The sequence below is a fragment of the Anabrus simplex genome, chromosome 7, assembly GCF_040414725.1.
Source record: "Anabrus simplex isolate iqAnaSimp1 chromosome 7, ASM4041472v1, whole genome shotgun sequence".
Taxonomy (NCBI): Eukaryota; Metazoa; Arthropoda; class Insecta; order Orthoptera; family Tettigoniidae; genus Anabrus; species Anabrus simplex.
This window is the reverse complement of record NC_090271.1, coordinates 196,902,901-196,925,217: the sequence shown is the minus strand read 5'-3', so window position 1 is coordinate 196,925,217 and position 22,317 is coordinate 196,902,901. Positions and strand designations below refer to the sequence as shown.

The 22,317-nt window shown below is 37.7% G+C and overlaps 1 protein-coding gene across 4 annotated transcripts in view; it reads left to right on the top strand.

The window, feature by feature from the left end:
- LOC137501485 (transmembrane protein 18-like) overlaps positions 1-22,317 on the top strand; it is a 73,067-nt gene that overhangs the window by 4,805 nt on the left and 45,945 nt on the right. The window lies entirely within an intron of this gene.

Genomic DNA, 22,317 nt, shown 5'->3' with positions numbered 1-22,317 from the left:
AGATTGAGTTCATCACTTACGGTACTCAGTCACATCCTGAATTTCTGCCTTTTTCGTAGTTAGTGTTACATATCAGCAGGCTCATTGATCTATGTTGAACATAGGTTATCTGTCAACTGATTTGTTATGAATTTTTGATTGTAGAAGTTTTTGAATGCAAGATTTCTTTTTAGCTTCAGGGCCTATGCCTACATAGAGTTCTGGGAATACTGTTTGCTTTTGGCAGATCTGCAAAGATACTTTCCAATTATGCCTTTGTTTTGGACCTCCTTGTTCAAAGACCAGTACAAATCTGCAAGATATCAGCATGGATTTCTTTGATATGTGCAGAATGAGTGTGACTGTGCTGAACCACACCAGATTGTAGGAAATATTATTGTAGTTTCAGCCATCAGCATTGTTTAGGCCTAATATTAACTACGGGTATTTTACAGATTTTTTCTTAACTGCAGAGTGTGTTTTTTGTGTTATGTTTGTAAGTTAAAAAAGAAATTTAAGGAAATATTGTAACATATAAGATGGAGAAAGATATTCTCCAACTTAGCATAGGCTACAAGTAACTGTAAGTTAGGCTTACAATATCGATTCTATAGACTTGACTATTCCAGCTGAAAAGATAAACATACAGTATATTAATTTACGTCAGCTACATACTTGATTTAACAACAATGTAACTTACCAAGCTCTACAAACCATTATTGTCGTCATTATTCCATATTGAAAAATAGCTAATCACAAAGTTTACACAAGGAGTAATTTTAATACCATCTATTCAATACAATTTATTCCACTATTGTGTGGTCAAATACACATAGAAATTACCAGAATTTTAATGTTACATGTTTCGCTCACTATTATTGGGCATCATCAGCCTTGTTCAATCTTTTTAAACATGCTGGTCTGAGGAATCTTAACAATTTACATAAAACGTATTGATGAACTCTTACAGGTGTTGATATTGTGGTTGCATAATGATTACAGCACAAAAAATATTGAATGAAATAGATACATATACTAAAATCACTTTGAAAAATTAAAACGTTTGTCTAAAAGTAATTGTCACACATTGTTTTTAAAAAATAATCCATGTCTGACACTGAAATGGATTTTTTTGATAAAAAGCTTGAACAATATATATCACGCCTGGAGAACAGATTATCAAAAACCAAGGCTTCACAGGATAAGAACAATACAGTTAAAAGATATAGTATTTGATGAGGTTGAAGTCTAATATTTAAAATTAGGATGAAAATACGTGGTCTAATTGGAGACGGTATAGATTAAGACATCTTGGATGTTGGATAAAAATCGTATGTCAAGAAGTGCTAAAAAGACATCAAAGAATTTGTCGAAAACGCTTCTCGACAGGTCTGTTCATTACAAGTTTTATTACTCTTAATTCATCTACACTGTAATTAGTATTGTGGAAGAAATGAAAGCAAGCAAGGTTATAGTTTCACATGACTGTAGATATCATAAAAAAGGGATCTGTACCACAAAGACATGACTTCCCATTTCAAAAATCCCTCGTGCATTGGCCATGTTTCAGATCTCACCACCTTGGTGTGAATCCAGTGGCGATGCGACTTGGTAATTATGCCCCTTGTGATTTATGAGACATGATGCAGAAAATTATTGGATTGGACATGTCCCACAAGTTGGCTAATGATGCCCGTAATTGCAGCCATCCTAGACCATAGGCTTCTCCATGGTGCAGACCAATGGAAGTAAGCTTCTTGAGTTTCCTACACACTGTATCACTCGGTATGAACTTAAACAGGATATTCAGTTGAGTGCGGCCACAGCAACGTGCGCATGTGCTGTCGTAAGTTATGATCTTCATTTCCGTGTTGACGTTTAACCAGTAATGTAGAGTTTGAGGAATGTTCCACCATTCAACACATTGCAACAATTTATTAAATTATAAGAAGACCGGTTTCGACTCCCATGGAGTCATCATCAGTTCTTGGTGAAAATTAAATTAAGAGGAATCTGATAACAGTCATCATAACGAAAAATTCATGCACCTATAGGTGGTTGCATGGAAATACATCATTGAGTTGATAGATATTACCTTGAAATGCAACATACACTTGGCAAGAAAACTTGGAGCTTAGAAAGTTCCCAGTTCCGGCTCTAACAGTCTTGTGTTCATAGAACACGGAACACTGGAATTACATGTACTGGATTGAAAATAATTACAAAATAAAAACAAAAAACAAAGACTTGTTGACTACTTCCACCTTTTTTTTTTAAAAGGTTCACATATTCTGGTTGATTGTGACAAGACCGCTCGACAAGTCTATGCCAAGTTATGTATACATACGATATTTTACTCAGATCCAAGAATATTAAAGTGCCAAGTGTTTCACATTGGTGTATAAACTTTCAATCAATTAATTTCAACTGCGTTAATGCATTAGTTTCCAGTAGACAGAAGCAGGACCAGCAGTTCTGTTCTGTGTTTCACGAACACATGACAATTTTTTAAACAAAAAAACAGAACTTTAAATACCAAGTAGTTTATCTTTAACATTCAATGTATATTTATTTCACTAGTTTAGTCAGGGGAAGCAGGACAGTCAAACCCATAAACGTTCTTGCAACGCCAATATTTCATATGGTTATAAGTGTTTTCATTTGAACGAGTGTGTTATCAAACAATACAAGTATTCCCAGTGTTCCGTGTACATGAACGCGCGACAGTTTAGACTAGATCTATGTCTTTATACAGTTTGCTTCGTGGTGTGTATTTCATCCGATCTTTTTCAGACAGAAACAGGACTGTCAAATCCAAGAATGCTCTTAGAGAGCCAAGTTTTCCACACCATTATAAGTGTCCTTATTGTGTTTTGTAATGATTTTCAATCCAGTACATGTAATTCTAGTGTTCCATGTTCTATGAACACAAGACTGTTAGAGCCAGAACTGGGAACTTTCTAAGCTCCAAGTTCTCCTTGCCAAGTGTATGTTGCATTTCAAGGTAATATCTATCAACTCAATGATGTATTTCCATGCAACCACCAATAGGTGCATGGATTTTTCATTATGACGATTGTTATCAGATTCCCCTTAATTTAATTTTCACCAAGAACTGATGATGACTCCATGGGAGTCGAAACCGGTCTTCTTATAATGGAATAAATTGTTGCAATGTGTTGAATGGTGAAACATCCCTCAAAATCTACATTAATCGTATGTGCTGTCTCGTCATCGATTGCGAGGTCGCGCTGTTAGCACTCCAGTAGTAAAACAAATGACGGTGCAGTACATATGGTGGATCCGCATTTGATAGCTGTTGATGAGATCGATGGCATAATTGTTTATACATAGGAAACTGGTTTCTATTGGGACCACCAAGTGCAGCAGTAACACTAGGCTGAAAGAACATAAAAATCATAGACATATCACCTAACATGAAAAATCTACAGTGGCAGAGGACACTAATCTCCCCTCAATCACAAAATTAGACTTGAAGAAACCATGGCTCTGGCTACCGCACGCCAGTGTCATGCCTGTCCCTACTGAGAAACTATAGAGATATCGATACATATATGTTCCAACAAGAAGGAAGACAAGTTACAGATCAAAGTTTGATGGCAGTAGCTTGCTGTTTACGTACAGAAGGATAGCTTTACTGGCTCATACTGTGCAAGTCTTGATATCACCAGTGCGAAAGAGAGGCAAACCAATACTAGCACCATCACCTAGCATTCTAACTGCATTAAAGATATGAGTGTTGGGCTGAGTGGCTCAGACTGTAGAAGCACTGTCCATCTGAGCTCAAGTCGGTGGGTTCAGATCCAGCTCAATCTAGTAGTATTTAAAGGTACTCAGATACACCAGTCTTATGTTAGTAGTTTTACTGGCACGTTACAAAACTCTCGCTGAGCGAAATTCTTCCCGTATATTGGTAGATGTGCCTGTTGCCATTTCTTGATGGATGCAGTATTTTTGTATCTATCTCTTGGCACAGGCCAGAGCAAAGTGTAGCTTCCACCGAAGCTGTGACAATATGGAAGCTGCTGGGGTATGAGTAGTGCTGAGTAATGACATTTGGAGCACAATAGTGTCAGTGTGTTATGAAAGGTGTTGCTCATAGGATCAGTCGTGCTGCAGTGACACCTTCTGGTCCAGTGAGGAAAGCAATGGCAAAGTACCTCACTCCTCATCCTGCCTAGTACGCCTCATTTGGGCTCTGCCATTGGTTTTTGTGGTTTTCCTATGACTGCATAGCCTTTGGTGGTTGCTATCTGAGGATCCAACCAGCCTCTGGGCTGATGACCTAACAGACACAGACATATTGGTAGATTTACTTGCACATAAAAAGAACTCTTGCAGAGCAAAATTCCAGCAGCTCACCTTCTCTGCAAACCATACAAGTAGTTATTGGGAAGAAAAACCAGCAACATTATTATTATTATTATTATTATTATTATTATTATTATTATTATTATTAGCCTGTCTGGTGGCCATGATCATTACGGCAGCAAGTCCGTCTGGTCTGGCACTGTGGATAGCCAGTTTGAGTCCCCTTGGGCAAAAGAAGTTCACCATCAGAACGTTGGCTGGTGGAGTAGAAGAGGTAGTGTTGGTATACAATTTCTAATTAGTAGATCGCATGCCAAAAGCCTGTATTCAATTCCAAACCTCTCCACAGTGTTCATATGGTGTGAAGGCATATGATGCTGTTGATGCCGATTTGTCCATTGGCTGGAGATGTTAAGCCTTGGGCAGACCCCTTGATGGTATTTGACAAAAGTAGGCTGTATACCAGCACCGCGTTTCACCCTCTCCCTTCCTACTATCACAAATCATGTCACTCGTTTCATCTCATAACTCCTGATAAGGTTAACGTCAGGTAGGGCATCCGGTTGTATAAACTCGCCACACCGGGTGAGTTGGCCGTGTGCGTAGAGGCGCGCGGCTGTGAGCTTGCATCCGGAAGATCATGGGTTCGAGCCCCACGGTCGGCAGCCCTGAAGATGGTTTTCCGTGGTTTCCCATTTTCACACCATGGAAATGCTGGGGCTGTACCTTAATTAAGGCCACGGCCGCTTCCTTCCAACTCCTAGGCCTTTCCTGTCCCATCGTCGCCATAAGACCTATCTGTGTCGGTGCGACGTAAAGCAACTAGCAAAAAAAAAAACTCGCCACAAAGATTCATCTCACTTCATACCCGACCCCATAGAGCGACGAGACATACATTATTTTTATTAACACATTCAGTCCTGGCCAGTACCTAAGCATAATGATTTCTAGTGTCGTATACCTTCCGTGGGGTCAGTCAAACACATATACCAGTTACCAAACCTTGGTTTCAGTTCCAAAACTCTCAATAGTGTTGTTATGAAATGAGGGCACTTGACGCTATTGCTGGTGATACGGGAGTGAATGTATTAAAATACGGAAGCCCACACTATTTCTGTCATTTCATCTTGCATCTTGGTGAGGATTACTTTACAATAGTTGAAACATACCCACATTTGCTATGTCAACATGATCCAGTATCCTGAAATAGGACCCATAACTTGTTGACCGAGCGAGTTGGCCATACAGTTAGGGGTGCACATCTGTGAGCTTGCATTCGGGAGATAGTGTATTTGAACCCCACTGTTGGCAGCCCTGAAAATGGTTTTCTGTGGTTTCCCATTTTCATACCAGGCAAATGGTGGGGCTGTATCTTAATTCATGTCACGTCCATTTCCATCTACTAGCTCTTTCCTGTCCCATCGTCGCCATAAGACGTATCTGTGTTGGCGTGACGTAAATCAACTTATCAGTTGACATCAAACCGTGAAACATAAGCCTAACGTGATGCTTATGTTACTTATTGTCAAAATTTGGACTAGGTAGTTTTACACTACATGATTATCAGTGAATATATAATAAGAATCAATTTGTTGTACCTTTTCTTGTAGTTTGAAAGTAAAATATTAATAATTCTGTTTATAATTTTCAAGATGGTTGTCACAGTCTCGAAGAAATAATATCTCATACTTTCGAATGAGCATGTTCATGATCTGGAATGCAATCTTTCCTACTTTCAATACTTCATCAGTTATTAATATGCTCCAAATACCCATCACTCCCACTTCCTCAAGCCACTGACTGAACAGTGTTCACATGCCACCTTTGCAGATACTTTGAAAGAAGTGTAGCCACTAATATAAAGAAGCACCGAGCTATCAATTTCTTCTTCATTTAGCATGTTGCAAAGAATCTCTTGAAACATTTCTTCCAGTTCTCTGATTTTCTAGTGCAATTTTTTGTCATGTTGGCCTTTAAATTGAAAATTCAGGGTTATCATCCTTGTCCCAAGTACACTTTTCATTCTAATTTTTCTTTGTGCATCCATTACCTGAGTGGTGCTAATGTTGCAGTTTCCATCACTAAATTGTCTGCAAACCACATTGTTAGAAGGATAGGTGATAAAGTGAGTACTTGGAACATGTCTTGTTAATGTCACCTAGTTCCTTTGACTGCTGCTGCGGCACTTCAAAACTGTGGGCCTACGAACATAAGCAGTGCTATGACACATGCCCTTCAATTACTGTAGGTACTGCTATGACTCAAGTTTGATTATATTTTTCACTGTCCGTTACAAAATGACAATGGCTGTTTGTATTTTTAACAGTATAATGAACAGCTTGCCATATGTTAATCAGCATATAATCTGGAAAGTTATTGCTGTTCATTGATTTGAATTCACATTGCAGAGTTTCTCTGTTTATGTAACTTTCGCATACGTGGGGATATACAGTCATGAATTATTCTAGCGATTGTTTCCTCTTTTTGTTTAATCCATGGGAACGTAAGATTATACTGTAGTTATATAGAAGTTGGGATACAGAAATGAAGGCCATGGAGAATGTATTAGCCAAGGATATTGCATGTGATCTTTATAGGGTTATTCTTTTAAGCAACATATTCTTCAGCATAATAGGATTATGATTGTGGTTATTTATATTGATTTTTGTACGATACTATGTTATCTGTGTTTTCATTAGCGTATTTGTTTTTACCTAATCTATTCAGGTTGAACGTGTATACATCTTCAGTCTGGGAAGCCATATTTGTTTATTTACTTACAGTGCTTAGTTACCATAGCACTCGAATGGTCAGCTGGTGATCACGTAAGTGAGGTTAACCGAAGTTCATCTACCTCTGCTGACAATTCATGTATTGAGATGGATGATTATAATAGAAGTATTGTTTCGGCTAATGACAAAAGTTTACGGACGATGCATACATCAAGGTAGAATAATTAGAGAGGGACAGATCAATGGACACAGGATAAACTTCCAAAATTAGGTGTTCTTTCTGTGAACGTTATTTTCGTAGAGAGAGAGAAATTGCTGTACACATAAGGTGCGCACATCCTGACCACAGCGTGACATAAAGCATGCACATCATGTCTTATGCATCCAAACAACATTCGATATTAACACCTAACGAACTTGTTGATACCCAGACAATCGGGAACGCTAATTTATATGAAAACAATTCACAAGAGCCTCGGGAAGTCAAATGCCAATACTGTAGCCAGTATTTTCTTGGTGAGAAGGGCATATCCATCCATATTAGTCGCTCTCATCCTGACCGACATCGCGAAAGATTGCTTCAAAATCACACGGTTAAAGTAACTCAAATAGATATATCTGGTTCAATCACTAGAGAAAATCTCAATTCTAGCAACAACGGGGGTATATCAGATAATTCATCTCTAAAGTACAAACAAGAAATTCGTGTTTGGAAATCAAAATGTGAACAATTTAACTACGATCATGGCTATCATAAATTGGTTCAAGATTTTGCATCATTCCTCTTTACGTCTATTAACCTCCTGCCTGGTCCCAAACACCCAGCAAGTAAATTTTGTGAGGCTAGGAAGAAACGCCCAATGCTCTTAGCGAAAAACACCATAGTCATTTGTCAAATCCACAGCGTGCAGATAAACGTGCTTGTGAAAAATGGCAAAACAAATATAACTATGAACTGACTCAATACCAGTTCTACAATCAGAGACGGAAGACAGTGAGGCGGGTGTTTGAAAACAAGTGTGGGGTATGTAAAATTGATCTTGGAAACGTCCATGGTTTCTTTTCCCATGAACATTTCACAAAAGGGAAATTTACCCTTTTAAAATCACTGAAGCGGAGCGTGTGAAAATTAAGGAAACGTTCACGCCCACTGTGTCAAAGGTGGAAATAACTGTTGCCGTCGATCATATCGCAGTAGATGCTGCACCGGGCCCAGATCACGTTTTGATGAGAGCCCTTAAAGATGATGATGTACAGGCTATTATTGCAAAAATAGCAACCAGAATGCTACAAACTGGCGAAATTCCTGAATGTCTGCGGGATGCACGTATAATTTTGTTATGTAAGAAAAGTGATCCGAAAACTGTGTCGAACTAGCGACCTATCACTATCTGTTCAGTCATTAGGAGAGTAATAGAAAGAGTAATCAACAGTCGCCTGCGTGAGTACAACTGCTATAATGAACACCAGCGAGGATTCTGTTCAACTCGAGGCACTGTTATAAATATTTCCATTCTCGGTGCATTGTTAAAATCTGCTAAACAGTGGAAAGAAGACATCACAGTAATTTTTTGGACATTTGAAAGGCATTTGACAATATCAGTCACAGCCACTTTCTAAAAACCCTACAGTCCGAAAGGAATACCTTCAAAACTTGGGCTGTACCTTAATTAAGGCCACGGCCGCTTCCTTCCAACTCCTAGGCCTTTCCTATCCCTTTGTCGCCATAAGACCTATCCGTGTCGGTGCGACATAAAGCCACTAGCAAAACTTGGGGACGTAATTTCCAAACTTCAGACTGGGAACATTACTCAAATCGAAATGCAGAAGGGTAAAACATAAAGGGTATGCTCATAAAGAGAGGTGTGGTGCTGGGATCTCCATTATCACCAGCCCTCTAAAACGTAGTCGTAGATCATATCTTAGACGAGCTAAGCGAAGATAATCTCTCACAGCATTACGGGGTACCTCTGTCACCCGAACTACCACCTATAACGGTAATGGGCTTTGCTGACAACACCGTCATCGTTGGGAAGAACAAAGAAGCCGCTTTAGATCTTACTCAGCCAGCCTGCAGGAGGTTTGAAGAAATTGGACTTGATATCAATCCTCAGAAGTGAACAGGGATATGTGTAATCCAAGGCGAGTTGAAGCAAGGGTCACTATCCATGGAGGAAGACTGTCGGATTGACTTAATTGGAGACGGCGAACAAATTTGTTACATTGGAACTACCTTCAGGGATACACTAGTGTTCGATGAGACTGCTTAATGAAAGATCTTCACAATAAGCTCCAACTTCTAACATCATCGCCACTGCTTAAGGAAGACCAGATTCAAGAAAATCGCACAGAAATGTTTATCCGATAGTGATAAAATGATTAAAAGTGCAACAAAGGAGATATTGCAGTTGCTGATGGATACTCTAGATGGCATACTGTACACCGAAAAATATAAAGGACTTGCTCTTTTTAAAACCTCGTGGGAAGTCTACCTACAATGCATTAATGCCTGCAACATCTTGCTTAAGACTAAAAATCCACTCTGTATTGCTCCGAGGGATTCTCACGCAGAGAGTCGGGAATGTATAGAACAAAATTAACAAATGCTGATACTCGGAAAATAACTGACAAGAACGGCCTCCCTTAAGCAGTGGCAACGATGTTAGAAGTTGGAGCTTATTGTGAACATCTTTCATTACAGCAGTCTCATCGAATACTAGTGTATCGCTGAAGGTAGTTCCAATGTAACAAATTTGTTCGCTGTCTCCAATTAAGTCAATCCTACAGTCTTCCTCCACGGATAGCGACCCTTGCTTCAACTCGCCTCGGATTACACATATTCCTGTACACTTCTGAGGGTTGATATTAAGTCCAATTACTTCAAACCTCCTGCAGGCTAGCTGAGTAAGTTCTAAGATGATTTGTCAAGAGCTACGAGAACGTGAATTCACCTCTTGATGTTCACTACCGCAAAAAAGAACTCGGAGTACAACTTTACAAAGAGTACATACAAGCAAACTCTTGGGTGCAAGATCATATCGGACTGTCTTGTAACGTGTGGAGAGATGCTATAAAGATGACTGATAATGTTTCTGCGGTGCACTCGGTGCTAGACAGATTCCTAGACAACGACCTTGTCGGCATTGCCACAGAGAGAAAGAGACTCTTGGCCATGTCCTGGGATTCTGCACAAGTGGGGAGCTCCTAAGAAACACGCAGCACCACCAGATCAGATCCTTCATTGCTGAACAACTGAGAAAGAAGGGATTCAATGTATATGAGGAGGTACACAGACTGGCCATAAACAGTAGTTTGCAGAGAATTGACATTGTAGCTTTTAAAGACAACAGTTCTCAAGGATTCATCTTCAATCCGACTGTCAGGTTCGAGCACCATAGCCAGAGGAGGTTAATCTAGAAAAGATTAAAAAAATACAGACCTACCTTACTACAAATCTAAATACCACCTTCAGGAAATTGAAATAATAGGGATAATGGTCGGAGCTCATGGTACCGTACCTCGTCACTTTGTCGCCACGTGGAAGTGCTTCCAACTTCCAATGAAGCTTATCCCCGAAATTGTGACTCTCGTCCTCCAAGGCTCCACCAAGATCCTGAGACACCACTTCTACAGCTCTGAAACGCTGCACTAACTATATTGTTTCTTTGTAATTTAGAGATTTCTTCAATTAATAGAACTGTACAGAAAATTTTATATATTTTACCTTGTACTTAGTGGCAACCTGTAAATATAGGAGGTTGTTCCTAAGTAAATGGAAATGTATACAATATACACTTGCCGACTTGCGCTGTCTATGTTCCTCTTCAAAAGAAGGATCTGTTATAATCATTTATATAAGCATTTGCATGTGTTAGTTTTCCTCTTGTTTTACAATGTAATACATTTGCTTCTGGAATGTTAGAAAATGCTTTGTTGTCAGGGTGATAAGAGGGCATCTGTACACATACAGCACTTTAACATGTTTGAAGAGCCTTCTGTGACAAATCCCATTACATAATAAATTGTACGTTCAATTACTTCAGCCACACAATATGTTCAGCTATAGTATTTCATTACAATCCCATGAACACTGACTGTCCAATTTACTCTTTAAATTTTCTCTTGATTACAAGCCTGTATGAGCTTGAGAATCACTTGTGAAGTCGTCGAAAGTAATACAAGTTTCATTTTGATATTTGGTTTACGTCACCCTAGCTCAGGCAGTCCTTATGGCGATGATAAGACAGGACAGGGCTAGAACTTAATTAAGGTACAGCCTTATTTGCCTGATGTGAAAGTGGGAAAACATGGAAAACCACCTTCAGGGTTGCTGACAGTGGGGCTTGAACCCACCATCTCCCGAATACAAGCTGTCAGCTACACACGCAAAGTGCATGGCCAACTCATTCGGTAATATAACGTTTATCTTAATCTGCGTTGTCTCAGAATACCAGAATTTTGGCAGCTTTAAGAGTGTACACATGAAGCAATTTAAACAACCATAAAAATATGAGCATTGTTGGATAGTAATTCTGCAAACCAAGTGATTGTATAATGTTGAAAAATTTTCTAAGGAATCCTTGTTGAATTTTGCAGATAATTCATATTTCAGTACTGCAGCATGCTAGCACAAATGTTGGAATATCCATGATGGTTTTTAAGGTTACCCTCAAACCATCTGCTTATGCTACTAGTTATGACACTGTCCTTATGAAATTTTCTGAGTCTAATCTAGTATTTTAACCCTTCTCATTTGCAGCAAAATCTGTGTTGTATTTTCTTATTTCTTCTGAGCTAAAGTTTCTGTTTAAAATGTTGAAAAATTGTTCATTTTCAAAGTAAATAAAATGGTGGTCTCGGTGTTCTCTAATTGATTGGCCTGTTGTTTTGAATGAAATATAAACCCACTGACGGTTGAATTAATAAATGATTGTGATATATATAGGTTACTCTCACATTTTGCATGGAATTTTAGGATTAACATGTGCAAGAGTTCATTTAGGAAATGCTCTTAAATGAGTTAAAATGTACTATGTCAGCGGCAAACAGGCATTCATAATGACAACACTTCATAATGTTTCCCTCAAAAGTGAAAATGAAAACCTACAACCTGTTTTCCAGTCATTGACCGGGTCAGGGATATGATGAATGAAGCAGATATAGGCTATTAGTACGATGGGGTCGCCACTCCCAAAGTGATACATTAATGACTGATAAATGCTATGAAATGAGAATGGAGAGTGTTGCTGGAATGAAAGATGACAGGGAAAACCGGAGTACCCGGAGAAAAACCTGTCCCGCCTCCGCTTTGTCCAGCACAAATCTCACATGGAGTGACCGGGATTTGAACCACGGTATCCAGCGGTGAGAGGCCGACGCGCTGCCGTCTGAGCCACAGATTGCGGTTCCCTCAAAAGTAAACTGGTTATTTATATGTAAACTGTTTTGTATATACTTGAAGAGGTGATGTGCATCAGAAAACTCAGTATTTCTATTACCATCTGATGGATTAGTGAAGGAATTATTTAAGCATTCCTTCTTCCCTGTTATGCCAAGTTCTTTCCAGGCACCCGGGTTGGTTGATACACCATCAGCAACAATACCATCGACATGTACTCCAGGCATCATTATTATTATTATTATTATTAAGTTATTATTATTATTATTATTATTATTATTATTATTATTATTATTATTATTGTAGTGTCTCTTCTCCATTAGTGGAGGTTGGCCACAATCACAGCAATGTCCGGTTATCCTTATCAGTCTACTCGAATCTAGTCCTGTCCAGTCCCTGAAGTTCCTCAGCTAAGAGTGATTTCTTCGACCACGACTCGATGTCCATTAGTCTTGCTGCCCTGTACTCCCCCTGTGGGTTGGGGGCGTTAGAATAACACCCACGGTATCCTCTGCCTGTCGTAAGAGGCGACTAAAAGAGGCCCCAGGGGCTCTGAACTGTGGAGCATGGGTTGGCAACCACGGGGCCCTCAGCTGAGTCCTGGCATTGCTTCCACTTACTTGTGTCAGGCTCCTCACTTTCATCTATCCTATCCAACCTCCCTTGGTCAACTCTTATTCTTTTCCGACCCCAACGCTATTAGGTTTGCGAGGGCTAGGGAGTCTTTCATTTTCACGCCCTTCGTGGCCCTTGTCTTGCTTTGGTCGATATCTTCATTTTTCGAAGTGTCGGATCCCTTCCATTTTTCCGTCTGATTAGTGTTATATAGAGGATGGTTGCCTAGTTGTACTTCCTCTTAAAACAATAATCACCACCACCACCTGCCCTGTATGATCAATTTGAGGAGGTGGTTTGTATCATTCCTCATTTTATGCCCAAGATAGGCTCTTTCTTTTCTTGATTGTAGACACCAACATTCATTCCCTCCTCATGTACCAGAATACAGCAGCATTGGAGATGTAGTCAGTCCACGAGATCCATAACATCCTGAAAACCTCCATCTCGAAGGCATTTATTCTCCTAATTGTGTTTCATTTCAGAGGCCATGTTTCAGCTCTGTACAGAAGTACTAAATATACATAGCATCTGACGAAGTTGTGACACTGAGGCTTTTGTCATATAGTAGATTCCTCATTATTAGAAAGTTATATGAGCCATTTCTATTCATACATGGATCTCTAAATCCGGGTTGAAGCCCTCAGTAATCCAGCTTGCCAAGGTACTTAAACTTCCGTACTTATTCAACTTGTTTCTCATAGATGTTCATAAGAATGTGCTTGTTACGAGCTTTAGTGATGATGACGAGTATTATTATTATTATTATTATTAATAACAATAAACACTACACTAACACCAGACAGTGCTTCGGTAATCCACATATATTTTGTGCCAGGGAGTATGGCATGCTATATTGGGTCCTCATAGTACATGTCACTGATAATTTTCAACAGTTAGCAGAAGAAAACTATTTAAAAAAATGAAAATACAATTTTCTGAAATATGTTGCTGTAGGCCTATCCATTTCAAACCCTCTACAATTAATACTGTCTGGTAGTGTATCCTGGATATTTCATAGAGGCATGCAACTAGTAACCACACAGTAGCACAATGTATTTAGTAAATCCCAATTCTACTCACCCAAATTACATGTAGATGAACTCAACCCTGCAGCTTTTTTTTGATAATTCCTTAGTGACTCTCTGTAAAAGTAACATCCGGGAAATTTACAGTGGTTGGGATGTTTTTAAGGCCTGAATTAGCCTGTTTTACTCTTATATTACATTCTTTAGGTTTTGATTTATTCTGTCTTAAATGTGAGATTTTGTTTTCTAAAGTGTGTTTATGCTTAAAGACATAACTTTTTATTGTCACATGATCAGTAAAATATTTTAAAATTTGTCACCCATGCTTGAAAAGCGTATTTTAGCTCAATAGAATATGTTCATGATCTTATTAAACCTTGACTAAATCTTAATTAGATGACGATGCTCACTAAAAGGAGCAAAACATGTAAAATGTAAACAATTTAATAAGGATTTAATTCTGCATTATCTTATGATGTATTGAATAGGTGGTCTCTTAATAGAATTATAATAAATTTGTATCACTAGTAGATCTTAAATACAGAGAAGAAATGAAATTTATAACCTGCAATGTAATGGCCAACCAGGCTATATCAAGATGAACAGATTTATTAACCTCAAGGTTAAGATTAGCAAGATCACCAAGTACATATGGTTTTTAAAGAAATGTTTAAAATTCAAACTAGGCCTAGTACCTAAGTTTTTAAAATCTTTACAAAGACAAAACTTATCCATGCCAAATTTAGTAGACACTCAAAACAGAGTGAATGAAATCTGGCTGAAAAATGAGATAAAAACACATTATAGAAAGAAATCATTTTTAAACTTACAACTTTATTGTACACACTTGGAAATTTCAGAACTTTTAACCCCATTAGAATGGCAATCTATACAACATTTTACGAATGAGAAGCTTGTTGGCATATTAGATAAGAAACAAAAAAACTTTAGAAAACAAAATCTCACATTTAAGAGAGAATAAATCAAAACCTAACAAATGTAATATAAGAGTAAAACAGGCTAATTCAGACCTTAAAAACATCCCAGTTACTGTAAATTTGTCGGATGTTACTTTTACGGGAGTGAAATGAATCTATTGAATAAAGGAGCAAAATTCAATTGGCCTAACCATCATCAAATAAAAGATGTAATTTCCACTATAGCAGAAGCGGAATCTAACATAGGGAAATCGCCTTTAGAATTGCAAAATGATACTAAATTCGAGGTCAAAAAGAAACTTCCAACTTTAGTTAGAGAGATAAACATTAACGAAAATGATATAATAGTAACCAAAGCTGATAAAGGGGGAAACTACAGTCAAAATTCAACAGAATCTAAAGAAATTGCTTAAAAATTCATCCTTTCTCCTTAATGAACTAGAGTATCAGAAACTGATAAATATGAACCCAAAGATATGAATAGCCCAACTTATAAGACCTCTAAATTTATACATCAGTTTTTGAAAAAAACACTATAAATTTAACAATGATTATACAATTAATAACTCAGTTGAATTATGTGATATGCTTCATAAATTCGACCTACAACTGAATTATAAAATGTGTTCATATGATATAACCAACATGTACCCATGCATACTCAATAATGAAACCATTAATATAACCAAACATAATTTATTCAGTCACAGCAAATTAAGTATGTGTGAAATAGAAGAATTCATAAATGTATTAATATTTGTTTTAAGCAGTAATTATTTTACATTTAATAAAAAAATATATCATCAAATGTGTTAAGGAATGGGAGACCCTGCATCAGGTATACTGGCTAACATTTATATGTATCATTTGGATCATGTTAAAATATTGAATAGCATAGAAGGACTATACCTTTGGCTAAGATAAATGGATGACACATTTGTCATAATAGACAGTAAACTAAATAACAGTAATAATATTTTGAATAACTTAGTAACATAAAATTCACTAAAGAGGAGGAAAGCAACAACTCGTTAAGTTTTCTGGATATCAATGTAAAGAGAGTAGGAAAGAAATTAGACTTTCATATTTATAGAAAACCGACAATTGCCCCAATAACGATTAAGAACGAATCAATCCACCCCAATTCTCACCAACAAGCAGCTTTTTTAAATTTAGTTTACAGAACCCTAAAAATTCCACTGGCAAACAATAGTTTAAAGAAAAACTTAACTTTACACTGAAGAAAATGGAAATTGTAACACCCAGAAGGAGTTGTGCTACATTGCTGCAATTGAACATGCAGGACGAGTGTTCTGTTGTGATTCAATGATTACACATTCAGGTCCCTCTGACCGCAAAATTGGACAACAATCAATACAGGATGTGCCCACCACGAGCTGCAATACATTGATGAATTCGTCGAGGCACGGAGTCAATAAGGCCCTGGATCGCTTCCTGAGGAATTGTGGCCCATGCTTGCTGCACTGCACGGGTCAGTTGTTTCAGAGTTGTGGGTGGCTGAGGACGGTTGGCCAGTTGTCGACCCTTCATGTCCCACACGTGCTCAAAAGGACTGAGGTCCGGGGTACTGGCGGGCCATTCTAAGGTTGTGATGTCGTGGAGAGCTTCTCTGGAGATGCGTGCAGTGTGAACCCGGGCATTGTCCTGCTGAAACATCCCATTAGCAATGTTCGCCATCATAGGGACAACCACTGGATTGAGTACCCTATCAACGTACTGTCGAGCAGTCATAGTGCCCTCAACAAGCACTAATTGTGATTTTACATTAAAGCCAATAGCTCCCCAGACCATAAGGCTTGGTATTGGCCCTGTGTGCCTCTCGACAATAAGATCTGGGCGGCCCCTCTCCCTGGTACGTGGGCGCACACGATTCCGGCGATCACTGCGGGCAAGACCGAAGCGCGATTCATCACTAAAGACGACCCTATGCCATTCGTCGACCCACGTCGATCTTTCTCGACACCAGCCCAGCCTTACACTTCGCTGTTGTGGGGTCAATGGAACACCTTCTGCAGGGACACGGGCTCGTAAGCCAGCTGCACGCAGGCAATTACCAACTGTTTGTTGTGTAACGTGGGGTGCCACAGCTGTACAAATTTGTGCTGCTGTTGCATGGGGTTCCATCCAGGCCATTCAAATGATTCGGTGATCCTCTCTCACAGTTGTCTGTCACGCTGGGCCTGTGCCCGGTCTACGAGTGTGGGTACCTTCATTTGACCACTGCTGCCATACACGTTGTACCGTAGATGCCTTTCGGCCAACACGTGCAGCGACAGTCCTTAGCGCTAATCCAGCCTCACACAGCCCAATTATCCAAGCCCTCTCAAACGGCAACAGTTGTTGATAGCGCGCTCTTCTCTGTCGTCGAGGCATGTTTGACGGGGAACACCTCACTCACAGACTGCAAGTCAACTACGCTACACCAGAGTCCGTATACTGGAGTTGATTCCTTCGCGACCAATCACGTGGCGAGACCTGTAGCAACAGTCCAATGGGTCTGAAACTTTGATTGTTTACATACCTGCATAGCATCGTTCCATATTTTGAAAATAAACACAAACGACCAATGCCTTCATAGTGTTGCAGTTTCCATTTTCTTAAGTGTATAAAGGACCCAGCACTCTATAATGGTTATAAAATAGAGATGGTTAACAAGGTCATTAACAAAGTGTAAATGAAACTGTTCACAAACCTCGTTACAGATAAAAATAAGAAATCCAAATTTGCAACTTTTACATTCACTAACCCAGCCATATACCACGTTACTAATACCATAAAAAACATGATATTAATACGGTATCGCTTCCAAGGCCCAAAATACGAACCAAAATTTTTTTCCGTCATTAAATGTTAATATAAATAGCAATCAATAACAATTATCAGGAATCTATAGGCTTGTGTGCACAGAGTGCAATTATTCGTATGTTGGCCAAACTGGCAGAAACTTTCTTACAAGATATCTTGAACATGTCAATGCAGCGAAACACAAAAAAGAATTCTGCAATGAGTGCACACATGCAAGAAACTGGACACTGTTTTACAACTATTGAGAGTGATTTAAGAATTTTAATAAGGGTAGAAAGGGGAAGAGTAATGACGGAATTGGAAAATATGTACATTTACTTAGATCAACAATACAATAAGAACCTAAATTATTAAATTGAAATAAAGAACTCCCTCTTAGAACAATTACCAAAATTAATACAAATACTTGAGTCTGATATAAATAAATTCTATAATAATTTTAATCCAACAAAAGTTGGTAACTCATTGACGCAAACAAACTCATCTCCTTCCCATACTACCCTTAGGCAATCCCCTCCACCATCTATATTAGCTACCAGTGCACCGCTTTCCTTCGCTTACCCTTCCCACTCCCCGCCAAAACATAAGCTCACTCACACTCACTCGTTTAATACAAGGAGCACTAACGGAGCATCAAGCAGTTATCACAAAGTTGTGAGTAACACTAGACAATCGCGCAGCAGCAGGAATGGTAAGTGATAATTCTCTCACTAAGAAGTTTATACTGACTTATAGTTGAAGTCTTAAACATATTTTTAATTTACAGATATATCAACAAGCTCAATTGAAATCTGCAGTATCCATTTACAGTCTACTTCATATTGAATATCTCATTTTACTAACAAGTTCGTTTAAGAACAACAAGACTGATGTAATGATAAACATTTGGATTTTTAGCCAGTAAATATTGTACTAGTGTTACTTCAGTAATATTGGGAATACGACAGTGGTTTATAATACAGGCTATTATTAACTTCATAAAATGATGATTCAAGGACAATAATACAACTCAAAAATATTGAATCTATACAATTAGCCAGATCTCATACAAAGGTTTCAAGTAGATGGTTAATAGATGAGTTTCATCTATAAGTTTTTTAAAAGATAATGTTAATGCAGACATTTTAGACAATTGTGTTTATGCTTAAAGACACAACTTTTTACTGACACATGATCAGTAAATATTGTAAAATTTCTCACCTACGCTTGTAAAGCATATTTTAGCTCAATAGAATATGTTCATGATCTTATTAAACCTTTGAGTAAATGCTAGTTGGCTTATGATGGTCACTAAGAGGAGCGAAACATGTACCATGTTAACAATTTAATAAGGATGTAATTCTACGTTAACTTATGATCATTAATAAAATTATAAGAAACTTGTATCACTAGTGACATGTAGGCGGGCATTTTATTGTATCAGCCTGAAGTTTTCACTGACAAATGGAACAAAGGGAATCACATGCTCTGTCAACACTGTGCATTTAGAGCCCTCCATTAATTATGACCAAGCTCTGTTCGCACCTCAAGGATCATACCACCCCAAATCATTACGGAGCCACCTCCAAATGGTGTATTCTCAGGGATATTGCAGAGCTCATAAATCTTTCTGCTACTACTGGAGAAAATATTGCAACTCATGTGAAGAACACCTTTGACCACTGCATCTTTCTTTTTTTTCTTTTTTTTTGGCCGTAATCCTCATTAAGAAGCAAATGTATCTATAGACTTTTCTCTGAAATTATTTAGAAAGAAATTCTGGTGCTGGCGTGCAAATTAATCATGCTGATTATTTCTGGGGTATTAGCTGCTTGCTAGAGGCAGATCTTCTTGACCTCGAATTGGCTTCTAGAAGTTTTTGTGTTTTTTAACCATCTTGAGATGATTTATAATTTGGACTGCAGCAGTGTGATGATCACGCAAGACCTGCAGTTGTAGGTCTCCAATGGCCTGAGCCAAATAGTCTCTGATAAGTACAGAGCTCACGGAATTGTCTTAGACCATTCTGGACACTTCTAAATGAAGCACCAAACATATTAGTAACCCAGCAAATGTTTCATCCTTTTTTTATTAACACAATAGCTCTCGCAGCATCTTCACGGCTTAGAGTCATTTTTATTCAACAAATGTGAAAGAAAAACTGAAGAAATTTTGTTACTTGTGATGAAAATTACCCCACGTATCGATAATCCAACAGTAGCTTTTGCTTTGGTATCATAAAATCTTTTTAAAAAGTTTTATTGCCTACAGGTAGAATAATGTCTTTGCTTAGCAGTTAAGGTTGAAAAGTTAATCTTTTTGACATTTATTATCTCTTATCTTTAAAATTGGTGAAGACATGTTACTTGCTCCTGTATGTTAGTGTTTATCTCTTTCCGATTCAATTTTTACAAAGTGATCCACTTTTCTTGCCAGTTGGTGGGATGTAAAACCAATCTACTTCTTCCTCCACCACTTTTCCCGCACCCTGGTAGAATGTCAGGTGGAATCTGTGTTACACATGTGGACTTGAACTTGTTTTATAGCTGGATGCCCTTCCTAATGCCCACACTATGTGGGTGAATGTATTCACTATTACATGCTTCTGTTGTTGAAATCTAAAACCAATAATATTATTAATTAGTGTCTTCCTCTGGATTTCAAGACTGCAGGTTTGAACATGGTGGATATAGTTGGATTTTTGAAGGGAGAAAGACAGCTGTTCAACAGTTCATGTACAATGTTGGCTTGTAAAAGAACTCTGGTGACACATGTAGTGTTTACCCAATAAATGTAATTAAAATTTTGCAGTTGCTCCACGTGTAGAGTGCTAGTTTCTCGACCATTTAGTAAATTAAAAAAAAGAATATCAAAATTAACATCCAGGCAGCGTGAATAATATCAGATAATGTATCCAACAGGTAGGAGATACCAAATAAAAGTTTATGTTATGTAAATAAATGGACCATTTCAAGTAGAGTATTTTAACTGTGTATTATTCTCTAATAGTACTATGCAGAAAGAAGCTAAATCAGTGTGTAACAAAGTTAATGCAGTCTAACCCCTAATTTTCAAGGTTTGGTAGTCTGCTCTGTTAGTGGTGAATAGTCTCTGAATTCAAGTGATCATTGCAGGTCTCACCACATACAATTCTGTTTTCTTCATCGTAGAATTTCAGGTGTTAGATACTTCATCAACAGAGCATTATGGTGAGCCATGTTAGTTCAGTGGACAGATCAAATTAAATAACATGTCGTGACTGACTGACTGATTCATCATTGCAGAGTCAAAACTACTGGACATAAAGAAATGAAATTTTGGGGATACATTTATATTAGTGTAAGTACTCACTAAGGGAGGATTTTAGGATATTCCCGTGCTAAGCGGGTGAAAAGGCAGGTGAATTGTTTAAATGAGTATATCTCAAAAACTTAAAAGTTTACAGACGTAACAATTGGTATTTGGAATCTCTTTTAAAAATAAAGAAACACGTATCTTTTTGTTTGCGGAAAATTCCATTAAGGGGGGCCAAAAAGGGGTTGAATACATTTTATGAGAATACTTATATCTCAAAAACTGAGGATGTTACAGGCATGAAAATTATTTGGAATCTCCTTTAAAAATAAAGAAACACATATTTTTGTTTTTGGAAAATCTAATTAATGGGGGGTGAAAAGGAATGACAAAGGGGGGTGAATTAAAAAAAAAAAAAAGACTATATCTACAGTATATCTCAGAAATGTAACATGTTACAGACATGGAAATTGGTATTTGGATCTCCTGTAAAAGTAAAGAAACATAGATAATTTGTTTTTGGAAAATTCACTTAAGGGGAACGGAAAAAGGAGGTGAATTTTTAAAATGAGCATATCTGCAGTATATTTCAAAACTTAACATGTTACAGATGTGAAAATTGCTATTTTTAATCTCTTTTAAGAATAAATATACAAGTTTTTTTTTCGAAAAAATTTCTTAGGGTGGAGGACTGAAAAGGTGGTTGAATTCTTTTTATTAGGGTATCTCAAAAACTGAAGATGTCACAGACTTGAAAAATCAGTATTTGGAATCTCCTTTAAAAATAAATACATATTTTTTTGTTTTTGGAAAATCCACTTAAAGGGGGGTGAAGGAATTGAAAAATTAGTTGAATTCTTTGTATGAGGATACTTATATCTGAAAAACTAAAGATGTTGCAGATATGAAAATTTGTATTTGGAATCTCCTTTAAAAATAAAGAAATACATATTCTTTCATTTTTGGAAAATCCAATTAAGTGGAGGGGAGTTGAAAGAATTGAAAAATTAGTTGAATTATTTGTATGAGGATACTTACATCTAAAAAACTAAAGATGTTATAGACATAAAAATTGGCATTTGGAATCTCCTTTAAAAATAAAGAAACACACATTTGGGGGGAGGGTGAAAAAAGAGTTGAATTATTTTTTATGAGGATACTTATATCTCAAAAACTGAAGTTTTTGCAGACATGAA